General features: G+C 33.4%; 1 protein-coding gene across 2 annotated transcripts in view; it reads left to right on the plus strand.

The window, feature by feature from the left end:
* Positions 1–2,207: 2,207 nt before the first annotated feature.
* The window catches only part of LOC123714357 (putative uncharacterized protein DDB_G0277255), a 157,538-nt gene continuing 147,143 nt past the window's right edge, over positions 2,208–12,602 (plus strand). For both annotated transcript variants that reach the window (XM_045668583.1, XM_045668584.1), the window contains exon 1: positions 2,208–2,544. The gene's annotated coding sequence lies outside the window, so the exon portion shown is untranslated. The remainder of the gene's footprint in view (positions 2,545–12,602) is intronic.

Here is a 12,602-nt window from a genome sequence, read left to right on the forward strand (position 1 = left end):
TACGTGATACGTGATAACAGAATCTTTGCTATTCAGAGACTGTATGGGTGACTAATACTTGGGTACAAGGTACACGGGGTCGTTCTCACCTTTTAAAAGAGGGGTCAGCCGTTGAAGTCAGTGGTTAATGTTTCGATTCTGAAGCCTTCGTTTAAAACCCGGCTGTTCATGTTTTTAAATGTAACTGGATGCAAACGGTGTTAAGGGATATCCATGGACGTTCATATTGCGAGAGGGTTCGCAAATGCGTTGCCGGCCTTTTGAGAATTGGTATGCTCTTTTCTTGAAGGACCCTAAGTCGAATTGGTTCGGAAATACTTCAGTGGGCAGGTCGTTCCACATAGTGGGTGGTGCACGGAAAAACTGCCTTAAGAAACGCTCAGTTGTGGAACGACGGACGTCGATATGATACGGATGTTAATTGACGGAGACATTGAGAGCGGCATTTTCATTTCAAGTCTCAAGATGCTTTATTGAATTTTGCGTTTTGCGAAAATAATAGTTTGACACCTTGATTCTACAGACAGAGACTCTACTTAAAGAAAACTGATCACTGGCTTTAAAATAAAAAGTATAAATAGAGTTCGTAGTTTTATTATAAGGGTTTTGAGTGCCGATAAACTAGTACTGTTTAAATTAAAACCTTACTAATAATAATTAATTATAATAAAATAAAATAGGTGATTTTTTTTGTACGGCGTCACTTTAAAAATAAACCTGACGAAACCTTTTTTTAAATAACATTTATTCTTACAGTTACAGTTACAGCCTACTTAACTATAACACGATTTTTTTTTACATTGCAACGCAAAGGTTAGGTTAGGAGGTTTAGCATGAGAGAGAATACATTAAGGGTCTCGGTGTGTATTTGTATGTGTGTGTAACAGAAGTCTGTGTGCTATAATCGGTTTAATTTAGTGACACTAAATGTCTGATAGTGTTCGACATATCTTTTTGAAAGAGCTTCACGGGGAATTTTATATGTTTTGAAAGTCTTTGTATAGCGCAGGTAGCCGATAAAATAATGAATGTTTAGTGTTGTTATGAAATGAAGGAAGAACTGAGAAGAAGTGTCAGTTTCTAGTCCTTGTCGGAGGAGAATTAAAGGTTGTATAGCGCAGCAATTAAGGACAATCTCTCTCTGTGTGTGACACAAGCTACTCTACAAATGATACCAGTTTTAAGCTTTTAATTGTGGTGCGTTCGTTATCTGTGCACTAGTAGATAAACATCGTTATCCGCGAAGGCAAAGACAACGTTTATTAGGTGATCAGGCTGATAATGACTTTAAAATAAATATGATCATATTGATTTATTTTATTTACAAACTGGCAACTTTTTTTCGAGATGCCACTGAAGAAAACAATAGAAATATATGCAATAGGTCCCAAGCCACATAAGGTATTGTAGAGCCTATTAATTATTATTATAAGCATCAGTATGAAAAACCTTTATATACTTCGTTTGAAAATATTATTGAATACTGTTCACTTAAATATACAAAAATACAACAAAATAATAGTAATATTAATATATTAACTGTGTGTACGCAGATGTAAATACTCCAATAGAGCTGTTGTTTGACTGATTTACTAAGAATTTTTAATTCATAAAAAGCAAATATTCCAGTTAGTTTTGGAAGCTTTATTTGGAATTTGTTATTATTGACTCCATTATTAAATTCATTTGTAGATAATCCACAAACCTGCGTTCACTGTGAAAAGACACTTGTTTGCAATAAAAAATAATTACATAGCATTAGTTAATAGGAAAATTTTATATTCCTCTTGGAAATCGTAAACTGAATGCTTTAAGTTCAGCGTCCTCGTTAAGGGAGCGCAGAATCTTTAGGACTTCCAGACGCGAGAACAAAAAACCAATTTGATAAAACTATGCACCGACTGCATGTAGGGCCATAACAATAAATGAACAAACCTACAGAACCTGATGCCCCGTTGGTCTGTTTCAGATTAGCGCAGTTTACGTTTGTATTATATTCATATTAGAATCTGATAGAATAGCACTGTTACAGAACGAACGAAAAACGCAATGGACATTATTACACAAGCTTTGGTATGTTCAGTTTTATCGTGGTACGGGAATCTGCAAGTTCGTCACTCACACAGAAGCATGTGTGACGTCGAGAAGGCTTTGACTGCACACTAAAATTAACTAGCACCTCGCGGCAGTCTGCATTGTGCCGCCGTTCGCGTAGCACGTATCGCCCAACGCCGCGACGTCGATCTTCCGATCGCGAAAAAAGTTAACACACGAAACTTTCTTGACTTTCCTTTCAACGCGAATACTGTTGGACTGGAACTGTCTGTTTTTCATCCGGCACACGTCGAGTGACCTTACATTAAACCGGAATTTGGTACCCCAAGAACAAGTTTGGTCTGTTCCCGTGGCAGGACATTCGTGAAGTGAGAACTTTATTTCAGTGCTGTGATCAGTGTCTGTGTGATTATCTTAAACAGATCGATTTGAGGAGGACTGGTCTTCACCTTAGGTTGGCTTTTTATTAGAGTGCTGTCAAACGTTGCAGTAAGTTAATTTGAAGTTAAACTGTAATGTTGGTTTTATGTCACGAAAATAACAATTGCAACGGAAAATTGCCAGTTGCATAACAGTCCTTGCCCTTACCAAAATAGAATGGTGACTGATGAAAAACTACCAATAAAAGATCGTACAGTTTTTTTGTATGAAATTGTTATCGTTGTGAGATAGAAACAATTGAATAGGAATTGAAATCGTAAAAAACGAAACTAGATAATAGAAATAACGTTACGCGAGGTTAGCAGTGTTTACGTAAATATGTTCATAATATGAATATATTACCTAAATTCTGATGTGCTCATTAAAGAAACTAAGAAAGACTGGTTTAGAAAGATTTGCATTTAGATTGAAACGACCTCGACCGTGGAACATCAAACGAAAGTGTTATGTGTTCGATTCAATAAACCAAAAAGTAGAGCAGAGGGACAAAAAAATTGCCAATTTTTTTCCTTTTGTGTTGTCCAAAATGTTTTAGAGAGATTCACTTACGGGCAATTGTTGAACTTTGATAGACCTCGAGGCTTTTTGCTGCTTAGTTTGGCCTCGATTGACACCTTTGATATCGGATTTAAGTTTTCATTTCATAACTGTATTTCGTTCTGCTTCAGATTTAGTTAACACACATGTCAGAAGTTAGCATTTAAAACAAAATTATTTAATTCTCACGATTATTCTCAGTAATAAATTAAACAGATAATTTCGACTGACAATATTTTAAACTAGCCTAGTCTACATAATATTTCGAACTAAAAGTATAAAAGTTAATTCTTTCATATAATATATTTGCTGACTATATTTTGTATAAGATTATAATAGTTTGATAAAACGTATCTTTACCGAATAGGACGGGTTTGATAAGTCAATTCGTTTAAAGATAAAAATGTAAATTGAATGTTTCTAAATACGTAAATCAACGTAACTCAGCATATGTCATGTAGCGTTCACATGTTTAACTACGATTTTAACGTCCGAAACGAATTTTATTTACGGAAGTAACAATAACCGGTGTTATTTAACTTTTAATAAATCATGTAACTGATCTTCAGAACGCAGTTTTGCTTACTAGCTTTCCCTCGTGATAGTAAGTTAAAGCAATTTTGTGCTTTTTAGAATTATTTTTACATATATTTTCTACGATATTCAGACCTTTATTACCTTTGTAGTTTTTTTTTATTATTATTATATATATTCTTTATTACTTATAAGCAAAGTGAAATCTGTCTCGTTTCAACACAGCGTCAACACAATAATATGTCAGAAAAAGACGAACGAGTGGTTTAGCTAAACTACAATTAGATCGATTTACTTGGAATGAATCGTGTAGTGTGTGGATGTTATATAGTTGGCAAATTTTAATCCCTAAGATCTATTTATTTTCAATCAACTGAAGACGCAAAACGAGGTCTTATATTTTTTTATTGTATAACAAAATACGCTAAATATTGAAGCTAATTTATATTTTATTAATATTCGAGTATCTACAAAATAAAACCATGATTGGTTACTAAAAAAACTGCGGAATTTCTTGCGATTGTCGCAGTACTTTGTCCATTCATCAAGCGACAATACAATAAGTTTTTTCAAAATAGCATGCAATAAGTTCCTAATTGAAAAGGTCATGAACAAGAACAATGGTTCTATTGCAAACTGTTAGCGTAACTCTAGATTTACAAAACAACGAAACGATATCATTTGGGGCCATAATAATTTAATATTTTACGCTTTTCTAAGAGAATTAAACTTTAACTTTAACTTATTTAAATACATAGTAATTGCGATAGTTATAATCCTTTTATATTCTGAGGTCTATTAGGTACATATTTTAAATTATTTCCACAAAAATGTTTGAACCTAAATTAAAATATATAATCACAGTAGATATATAATTGCGAGGCTTGCGCTCCAAAAAACACTAAGAAGAAGGTTTCACATCTCGAAGAATGTTCATTTTTGCCTCAATGAACCAAGGACTTTTCATCCTCATAGACAAAGGATTCCATATCAAAAAGTCCTTTTCGCATTGTTCGCGAAACACGCAAAGATAACTGTGGCTAATATATGCCTTTTTATGCCATCGAAATGGAACACGAAATTGGAATTTATCTAGATGAAACAGAGGTTAAGCGAGACAAAAAAGAAAATCACACTATCATAATATCATTTATTTATTTATTATTCTACCTTAACAGTTACAACTAACTTGATAGAACGCTAGAATAATACCTACTCCGATTATCCTACAAAAAAAAAAACATTTAAAAAATTATATTTATATGCCTAAATCTTATAACTAACAATATAGCAAGCGACTCTTGTGAACTCAGCCAGTGTACAAACAAATAGGTCTAATATTGCCTTTACTCTTCGGTGGGACTTTAATATTAGATAAATAATCAAATAAGTTCAGTAAACTTTGATATTGAAGTCATTTTGTAAAAATTTATGAAGCCTTCGATATTTGTATTCGGAAGTGGGCTGATTTAAAAAAGCTTTGTTAATTGCCTATCTGGTACCAATTCGCATTGTTAAGCAAAAAAGTACGAGTAAGAACTAAACTTGGAAGTGTAATATTTTTATTGTTTTGTAATTTACGTACACCATAACAGTCTTATATTGTATAAAAGATATGTTGAGAAAGCTTGTAACATGTACTGTATAAATAGGATTATATAATATGTGGTGAACGTTAATAATTAAAAAAACCTTATTTATTACGCTAGATAATTACATTTACACACATTTATTTAATATTAATTCTACTAGTGTTTTAGATTGCTTTTATTCAAAGCGTTTACTAATGTTTTATTAGCGTATCAATTGTTAACTTAAGATGATGCGAGTATAACAATATTATTTTGAATATAGTGTTCAAATGTGATCCTAATTTGATGTATTACGCAATCAGAGCTTAGCATATTAAGCGCGAGCAAATATCGGAGGCCTTGTGCTTATTATAGAACCATTGAGAAACGTGTCGTTTGTATGACAACTTGTTTCATCGTAATTACACGCCTTGACATGTGTGACTTCCAAATATTATTGAAACACGAGTACAGTGTGTCCTTTATCTCTACGCCCTTGAGGCAAATGCTTAAAAAGTCAGTCGATGCCTGGATATAATTGAGGGAACCAACCTGACAGTGAAATTTGACTCGCCTTCCGATTTAGTTGTACAGTACACAACACACACCAGACGCAGTGGAGAAGTTATTATAATTCGAGCCCCAACCGGGAATCGATCCCGTTACCATTACGGGTCTTTATGGAACCGCTTTGGTATGTGACTATTAAAATATATCTTGTAGGATATATGTAGTTTTCGTGAAGTACACACAACAGTAATATTATGTTTAAAATTTTAAATCTAATTATGAATAATGTCTTATTTGTCGATCATAAAAGCGGTATTATTTAACCATTTGTGGCCTTGTGGCTATTCATACCATGTCAATATTGACTGCTGAGACTCTTGACTCTAAATTGAGTTGATTTATTAGAAGTTTGTTTTTGGACATCACATGAAATTATCGATTAGTAGAATACTATGGACTATAAATCTGCAACTGTTTCCTTATTATTTTGTATATAAAACACATACACACGCGGTAACATTCACATACATACACATTATACTCACTCACATGCAAATGCAAAGAAATAGGAGAAGAAATTTTTTAAAAAGAAATATCAATATTGTTCGTAATTATTAAAAACAAATTATATGAACTTTGTTTTGGAATGTTGTTTGTGTAAAGTATTTGTGGAAGAGCTGCACACAGCTATTTCTTACTTGAAAGGGTTGTTAAATCATACTCATTGTAAAACACAATAAATAAAACTAAACCTATTTTTGCTGAAAAAGTTAAGATCTTGCGAAAACGCAAGAAAATACACGAATAGTTCATGAATATGAGCAGTGTGGCTTGAGCATGCGAACCTCATCCCTGGTCATAGATTCGAACCCCGGCTGGGCACCAATGGACTTTTCTTTCTGTGTCGCATAACAGTTGCCCAAGAAAAACATTGTAAAGAATTTGGCTTGCGTTAGACCATAAAAATCGACGGCTTGTCACCTATTTGCCTAAACTATGATCACGAAATAGGTTCAAAGCAAATTAATTATCAAAGATTGTAGCGAGCGTTTTTTATGACTACATGAAGTTTTAAGTATGTTTAAAAACAGAAAGAATTATATACTTTATGAATGGTTATTTATTCAAGAAGTGTTATTGCAATGTAATAAGTCAGTTAAAATTATTACATACCTTTAGTTAGTAACTTAGTTATAAAATTGGTTTTCGTACATACAACATATATATAAGGATTATCATTGGTCAAATCTGGTGTGTTTATTTTAAATAAATAAAAGTATAAAGTCAGATAGTTTTATATTATCTCCTATAAAATCTATATAATAATATAATATAATCTATATATAGTTACAGTACATATGTGTTTCCGCTTATTGATTCGTTTGCAATTTAGTGTTGAAATGTAATAGAATTGGTGAAAGTAATAAGTTTCATCCGGCCTTAAGTAAAAAAAAAACATTGCTGGGCATCCAAAAAATGATTTAATAACATAATGTCAGCGGTGTTATTATAGATGAAGAAACTACATTTTCCGCGGTCAATAACAATATGACAAATGTCAAAATATTAATCATCTCTTATTTCTAAAAGTTTTAATATTATATTTGTAATAAATGACTATCCTCCCATTACAGTCCTAATTGTGTCATGGCGTCATGATTTGACACTCATCTTCAGAATTGAGACATAGCGAGTGAGTTTCATATCAAAAATTTGCATTTTGGCTCCCGTCATAATTCGACAATTAAACCTAAATTTGGGTTTTGAAACTCGTAAATTCAGGTTAGACTCCTTCTTCAACTTCACCTTCACAATTTAGATTTAACCTTTATAATACAAAAGATATAAGTTGCGTAACAGCCTCTTATTTTTTAATCGATTTTGCACTTGCGATAAACCAAGGTTAGTGCGTTTAACGTCTTATTAATTACCAATTTGATGACCTGAAATTGCACAATAAATAATCGTATCTATCAAATGTTATAAACATATATATATATATAATGACGGCTGCATTTATTTTACAATATTACACACAATATGTTCGGCTAAACAATGTCTAAGGGAGCGTTCAACTATTACGTCACGCAATTTTTGGAGATTCTTGACTTGATTCTTTTTGAGAACGAAGAGTCTTAACTTGATCAGTCCATCTCGACGGCAAACGTACGCGCGATCTTTTGCCAATCAAGAGGAGCTTCTCTAGGTTCTCTTCGGACGCATTGTGTGACCAAATTACGCGTTGTCCGCATTTAGATGGTGAACAGGTTTTAATATGGACCTGGATAAGGACAAAATAGCTGCGTTTAGCGGTCAACGGTATTCTTAACATTCGCCTCTAGCACCACCCACCCACTAACACATAGAAAGCAGCCTGATTCTGCTAAATATATAAAAATATGTTTGAACATGGGCTAAAATTGAATCTTACAGTAATAGAAATAACACTTTATTTACATTATCACAAAACAGTATCTTCATAGTAAGTGATATAGGGGACTGTTTTGAAAAAAAAATACATTAATTTTAGTGACTCTGAAAAACCTAATTACGAGGAACCCATACTATTACTTCACTGCACTTTGCATTTCACCACGCTACCTCTCACGCCACAGTCAATGCAAAAGCCTTCAAACATTCAACGTACTACTTTCATCAACCTTTGGGGTTGATTTCTCACGGGTTCCAATTCGGTTCAGGGTTCGATTTTGACCTTAATTATTGGAACCGTGAAACCGTTAATTGTGTGCATTGTTTTCGCTTCCCTCCAATTATGTTCTGGGTAACTTGATTAGCACCTTCCGACCTGCAAAGGAGGTCGCAAGGGCAATGTTTTGTGCATACAATTTCGTCATTATCGCCTTACTTACTTAGATGCGTCAAATAGGTAACCAAAGAATGTGCAGTTTTAGTATAATACAATGTCCATAAAAATATTTGTTTATCTTCTGGATAAACCTAGCTAGACCTGCCTTAGCTAGAACCTTCTGGAGCCTAGTTGGTCGAACGCTTAAATTTGCTCTGTATCGAGTATTATAGTGGTGAAAGTCACCATTTGTTTTAATATCGCAAAAATTTTGTACATAAAACAAGGCAATCAATGGCGCTACAACCTTTTTAGGTCTGGATCTCAAATTTATGTATCTGTTTCATGATCTTTTGTTATTTTAATAGGCAAGTAGGTGCCTTCTGTGCCTAACGCACGTCGAATTTTTGGGTCTAAGGCAAGCCAGTTTCCTCACGATGTTTTCACCATTCGAGTGAATGTGAAAAGCATACATTGAAAGAAAGTTCATTGGTGTACCGCCGGGGTTCGAACCTACGACCTCAGGGATGAGAGTCGCACGCTGAAGCCACTAGGCCAAAACTGCTCAACTATCATTATATTTAGTTCCTTAAACTTAGGCGATATGCATTTAGTTTACGGCAGAGTTCAATCGTTAATTATCCACCTCAGTGGTTACGTTTATGGATAAACGATAATTTCATACTCACAAATTAAACTTGTCACAATTGAGAAACGAGCTAATTGCATTATGTTTTTATTACGTCATAATTTAATTTCCAGAATGACCCAATGTACAAGGTTATTGTACAATGATCATTGTTTTCACCAACAATGAATCTAGGTCCAAAATTGATGGTCAAAATTCTGTATCTTCGTTGTATGTTGGCATATTTCTTTGTATTATAAAGATATATTAAATTGGGAGGGAGGCGGAGTACTGTATATTTTTTTATTTATCAGTTTGTTCAGTTAATATTAGGTATTTATGATATATGTACATGTATAATAAGTTTTTCAACATATCAATTACGGAACCGAAGCGAATCTTTTACGAGACCCGTATTACCTCGACGTCCGTCGTTCGTCAACTGAGCATTTTAAAGGCAGTTTTTGAAGCACACCATTACTATGTGGAACGAGCCCACTGAAATATTTCTGAACCAATACGACTTCGGGTCCTTCAAAAACACATATCAACTCTTAAGTAAATTTTGGGCACTCGCGAGCCCTCTGGTATTGAGTCATTAGGTAAGACTTCTGCCCTTTTGGCCCATGTTCTAACGAGAACAAAGTCATAATATGTACTCGAACAAATATATTTATTCAAACAAAAATGTCAAAGTTACTTTCCATTATTCTTATAATGTATTTTTGTAACGATTCCACTGTAAAACTAACTCGAACGTTTTGGGACTGGTTTAGCCTCTAAGTAACATAGGCTATTGCTACATTTATTTAAAAATCCAGCCATTTCTAGACAGGTAGACCGTAAAATTGTATTGTGATAGAAGTTTAAAAGAATTGCCCTTTAATGAGTAATTAAATCAACTCGCTAAGATACTTTTAAATGACTCAAACGTGTTGAGTTGTGCAAGCTGCATGTGTAATTTATTTCTAAATAGTTTGCGGAATCTTGCGTTATATTTGACTTACGATACCTTCTGTATCATTCCCTCTTAATCGTATACTACTAAGAGGATTGAAGCGCTGTTTTTAATTTAATTCAGAGATAAACTAACTTGTAGTTAGTAAAACTTAGTGATTAAAATAGTGGCAGAAAGTTTCTTGCCAGTTCTTCTTGCCCGCTCTACGGCCTTTACTTGCGAACTGGTAGTAAATGTAAATTTACAATTAATTTAACTTCTTTTCTGATGTTCATAAGTGTAATTGTTTGCCGATATGAATAAAGTTATTTTGAGTTGAGTTTGAGTTTGTCATACCTACTTAGCGCTATCTGGACTGACGTGTCTAAATCTGAGAAAGGTAATTGGTGTTTTTTTTTATAGATCAGATAGGAAGCTTACCTAATGTTAAGTTATACCGCCGCCGATAACTCACACTACTAGAGGGCTGGCAAGTGCGTTGCTGGCTTTTTAAGAATCGTTACGCTCTTTTCTGGAAGGTACCATTTCTGAACCAATTCGATAGAATTGGTTCAGAAATAAGAATTGACAATTGATAACGCATCAACGTATGGCCAAGATAGATATATATAAGTTATAATCGGTTTATGATTATAACATTGGAATATGAAGTTTTTAGTCTAAGAAATGCAATGTTTTTGTTGAAAGTGCCGTTTCGGCTTCATTCAGGCAGATAGAATCTAAATTTTGTTAGAATTAAGTCATCCACGTAACAAAAGTGAAAACAGATTGAAACACTTTCATTTTTGATTTGACTCGTTTCATTATCAAGGTCGTTATAATTTGTTTCTCTTTTGTTAAATGAACCCAAATGATATCAAATAAAATAATTTGATTAAATTTAAACTGCATCATACCCCACATACAGACACATACATACAACACACCCGAATTACATATACTTAGTTAAATGTATTCAATATGTTTTATTGTTTTTTTTCTTTCCCAAGTTCCTTAAATTAAAACTTTTTGTATATTTCATGTATTCATTCTTTGGCATTATATTTTTTATTTAATTTTAGGTGGGAAGTAAATAAATAAAGTTATTAACATCATTCTTAGTACAATATTGGATATTATATGTGTCATATGTCAATAATATATTTTTATATGAATTTTTGTTGCTTTAAGTGTACAAACCAGGCAAATTAGAAATCTCCTTCAGGCTTCTTCTATGGAAAAGTTAGGAAAAATTCACACTGGAATCTATCTCAGAAGTTTCTAATACAGACTCATCAAATATGGTCCAGAAATAATATGCCACTAGTAAAACGGTAATTTCGATATTTGTCTAATATAATGTCGGTAGAATTTCTACTCTTTGTGTTGAGGAAACTGTTAATCGCAGTCGAGTGCCCTTGTGAAGTATTAAGTGTTAGGTTATAGGCGACGCTACGAACTTTTTTGGTTTGGGATTCTTCTGGGCTTCAAGATTTCCTCAAGTATCTGTTTGTTGAGTATTTCTGCATAGATAGTGCATTGGTATAGAAGCTACGACCGCCGGAGATAAAAGCTACGACCGTAGATTAATAGAACAGGAGACAAATGGGCAGGATGTCTGCATCTGATGTTAAGTGTTAGTCATAGGCTCGCGAGTGCGTTGCCGGCCTAAACTAGCTTAAAAGTAGAGCATATTAGAAATTGTATTAGATATTTTTGTTATTGGCTATGGGTAATTCTCTGATTTATACGCGTTAATTACTTTAAAAATCAATTATACTAAGCTTAATTAAAAGTGAGAGTTACATTTTACATTCCATCGATAATTTTATAGTTATTTTTCTCTTATTGCATAAATTTCGCCCCAATCATTTCAGGTCTGCGCCTCAGATTTATTTATCTGTTTTATGATATGTTAATCTAATAGGCAAGTAAGTGGTGTGGCTGTGCCTGATATATGCCGTTGACTTGGGTCTAAGGCAAACCGATTTCCTTACAATAGTGTTCTTTATCGTTCCAGTGAATGTTACATGCGTACATATGATGTCCATTGGTTGGTAGTACAAAGCTGGGGATCGCACTTACGACCTCAGGGTTGAGACTCGCAAGTTGAAGCCACTAGGCCAACACTGCTCACTCTTATTTAATACAAATGTAAAAATAATTAAGATTTTTATGATGTGTGTTTATTTCATTTGATATTTTAAACGATTGAAGTTTTTATTACATATATACAAAAGATATAAAAATGTAGGATGGTTAGAAATATATTAAACGGCTTGATAAAAAATATAACTACTATTACGGAATTTCATATAAATCAATGAACGAGATTAATTTAATTTAGGCCGCTCGTTTCAAAACTCTCAAGTGAAGCAATATTTAGACATGATAGCTTATCAAATAACGGTTGGTTAAATATTTGCTGTATAGAAACGTCACTTTGCTAAGGTATCAGGACATTAAGGGCGGATATTGTTTCATCTATAATATAATGCTTTATTGTGTAACATTGTATGCAGAGCTTATTCTAATATTGTTTATATACCAGCATAAAAACCGGCAACACACTAGCCTCCTGGG

The sequence above is a fragment of the Pieris brassicae genome, chromosome 9 (genome assembly GCF_905147105.1).
Source record: "Pieris brassicae chromosome 9, ilPieBrab1.1, whole genome shotgun sequence".
Lineage (NCBI taxonomy): Eukaryota > Metazoa > Arthropoda > Insecta > Lepidoptera > Pieridae > Pieris > Pieris brassicae.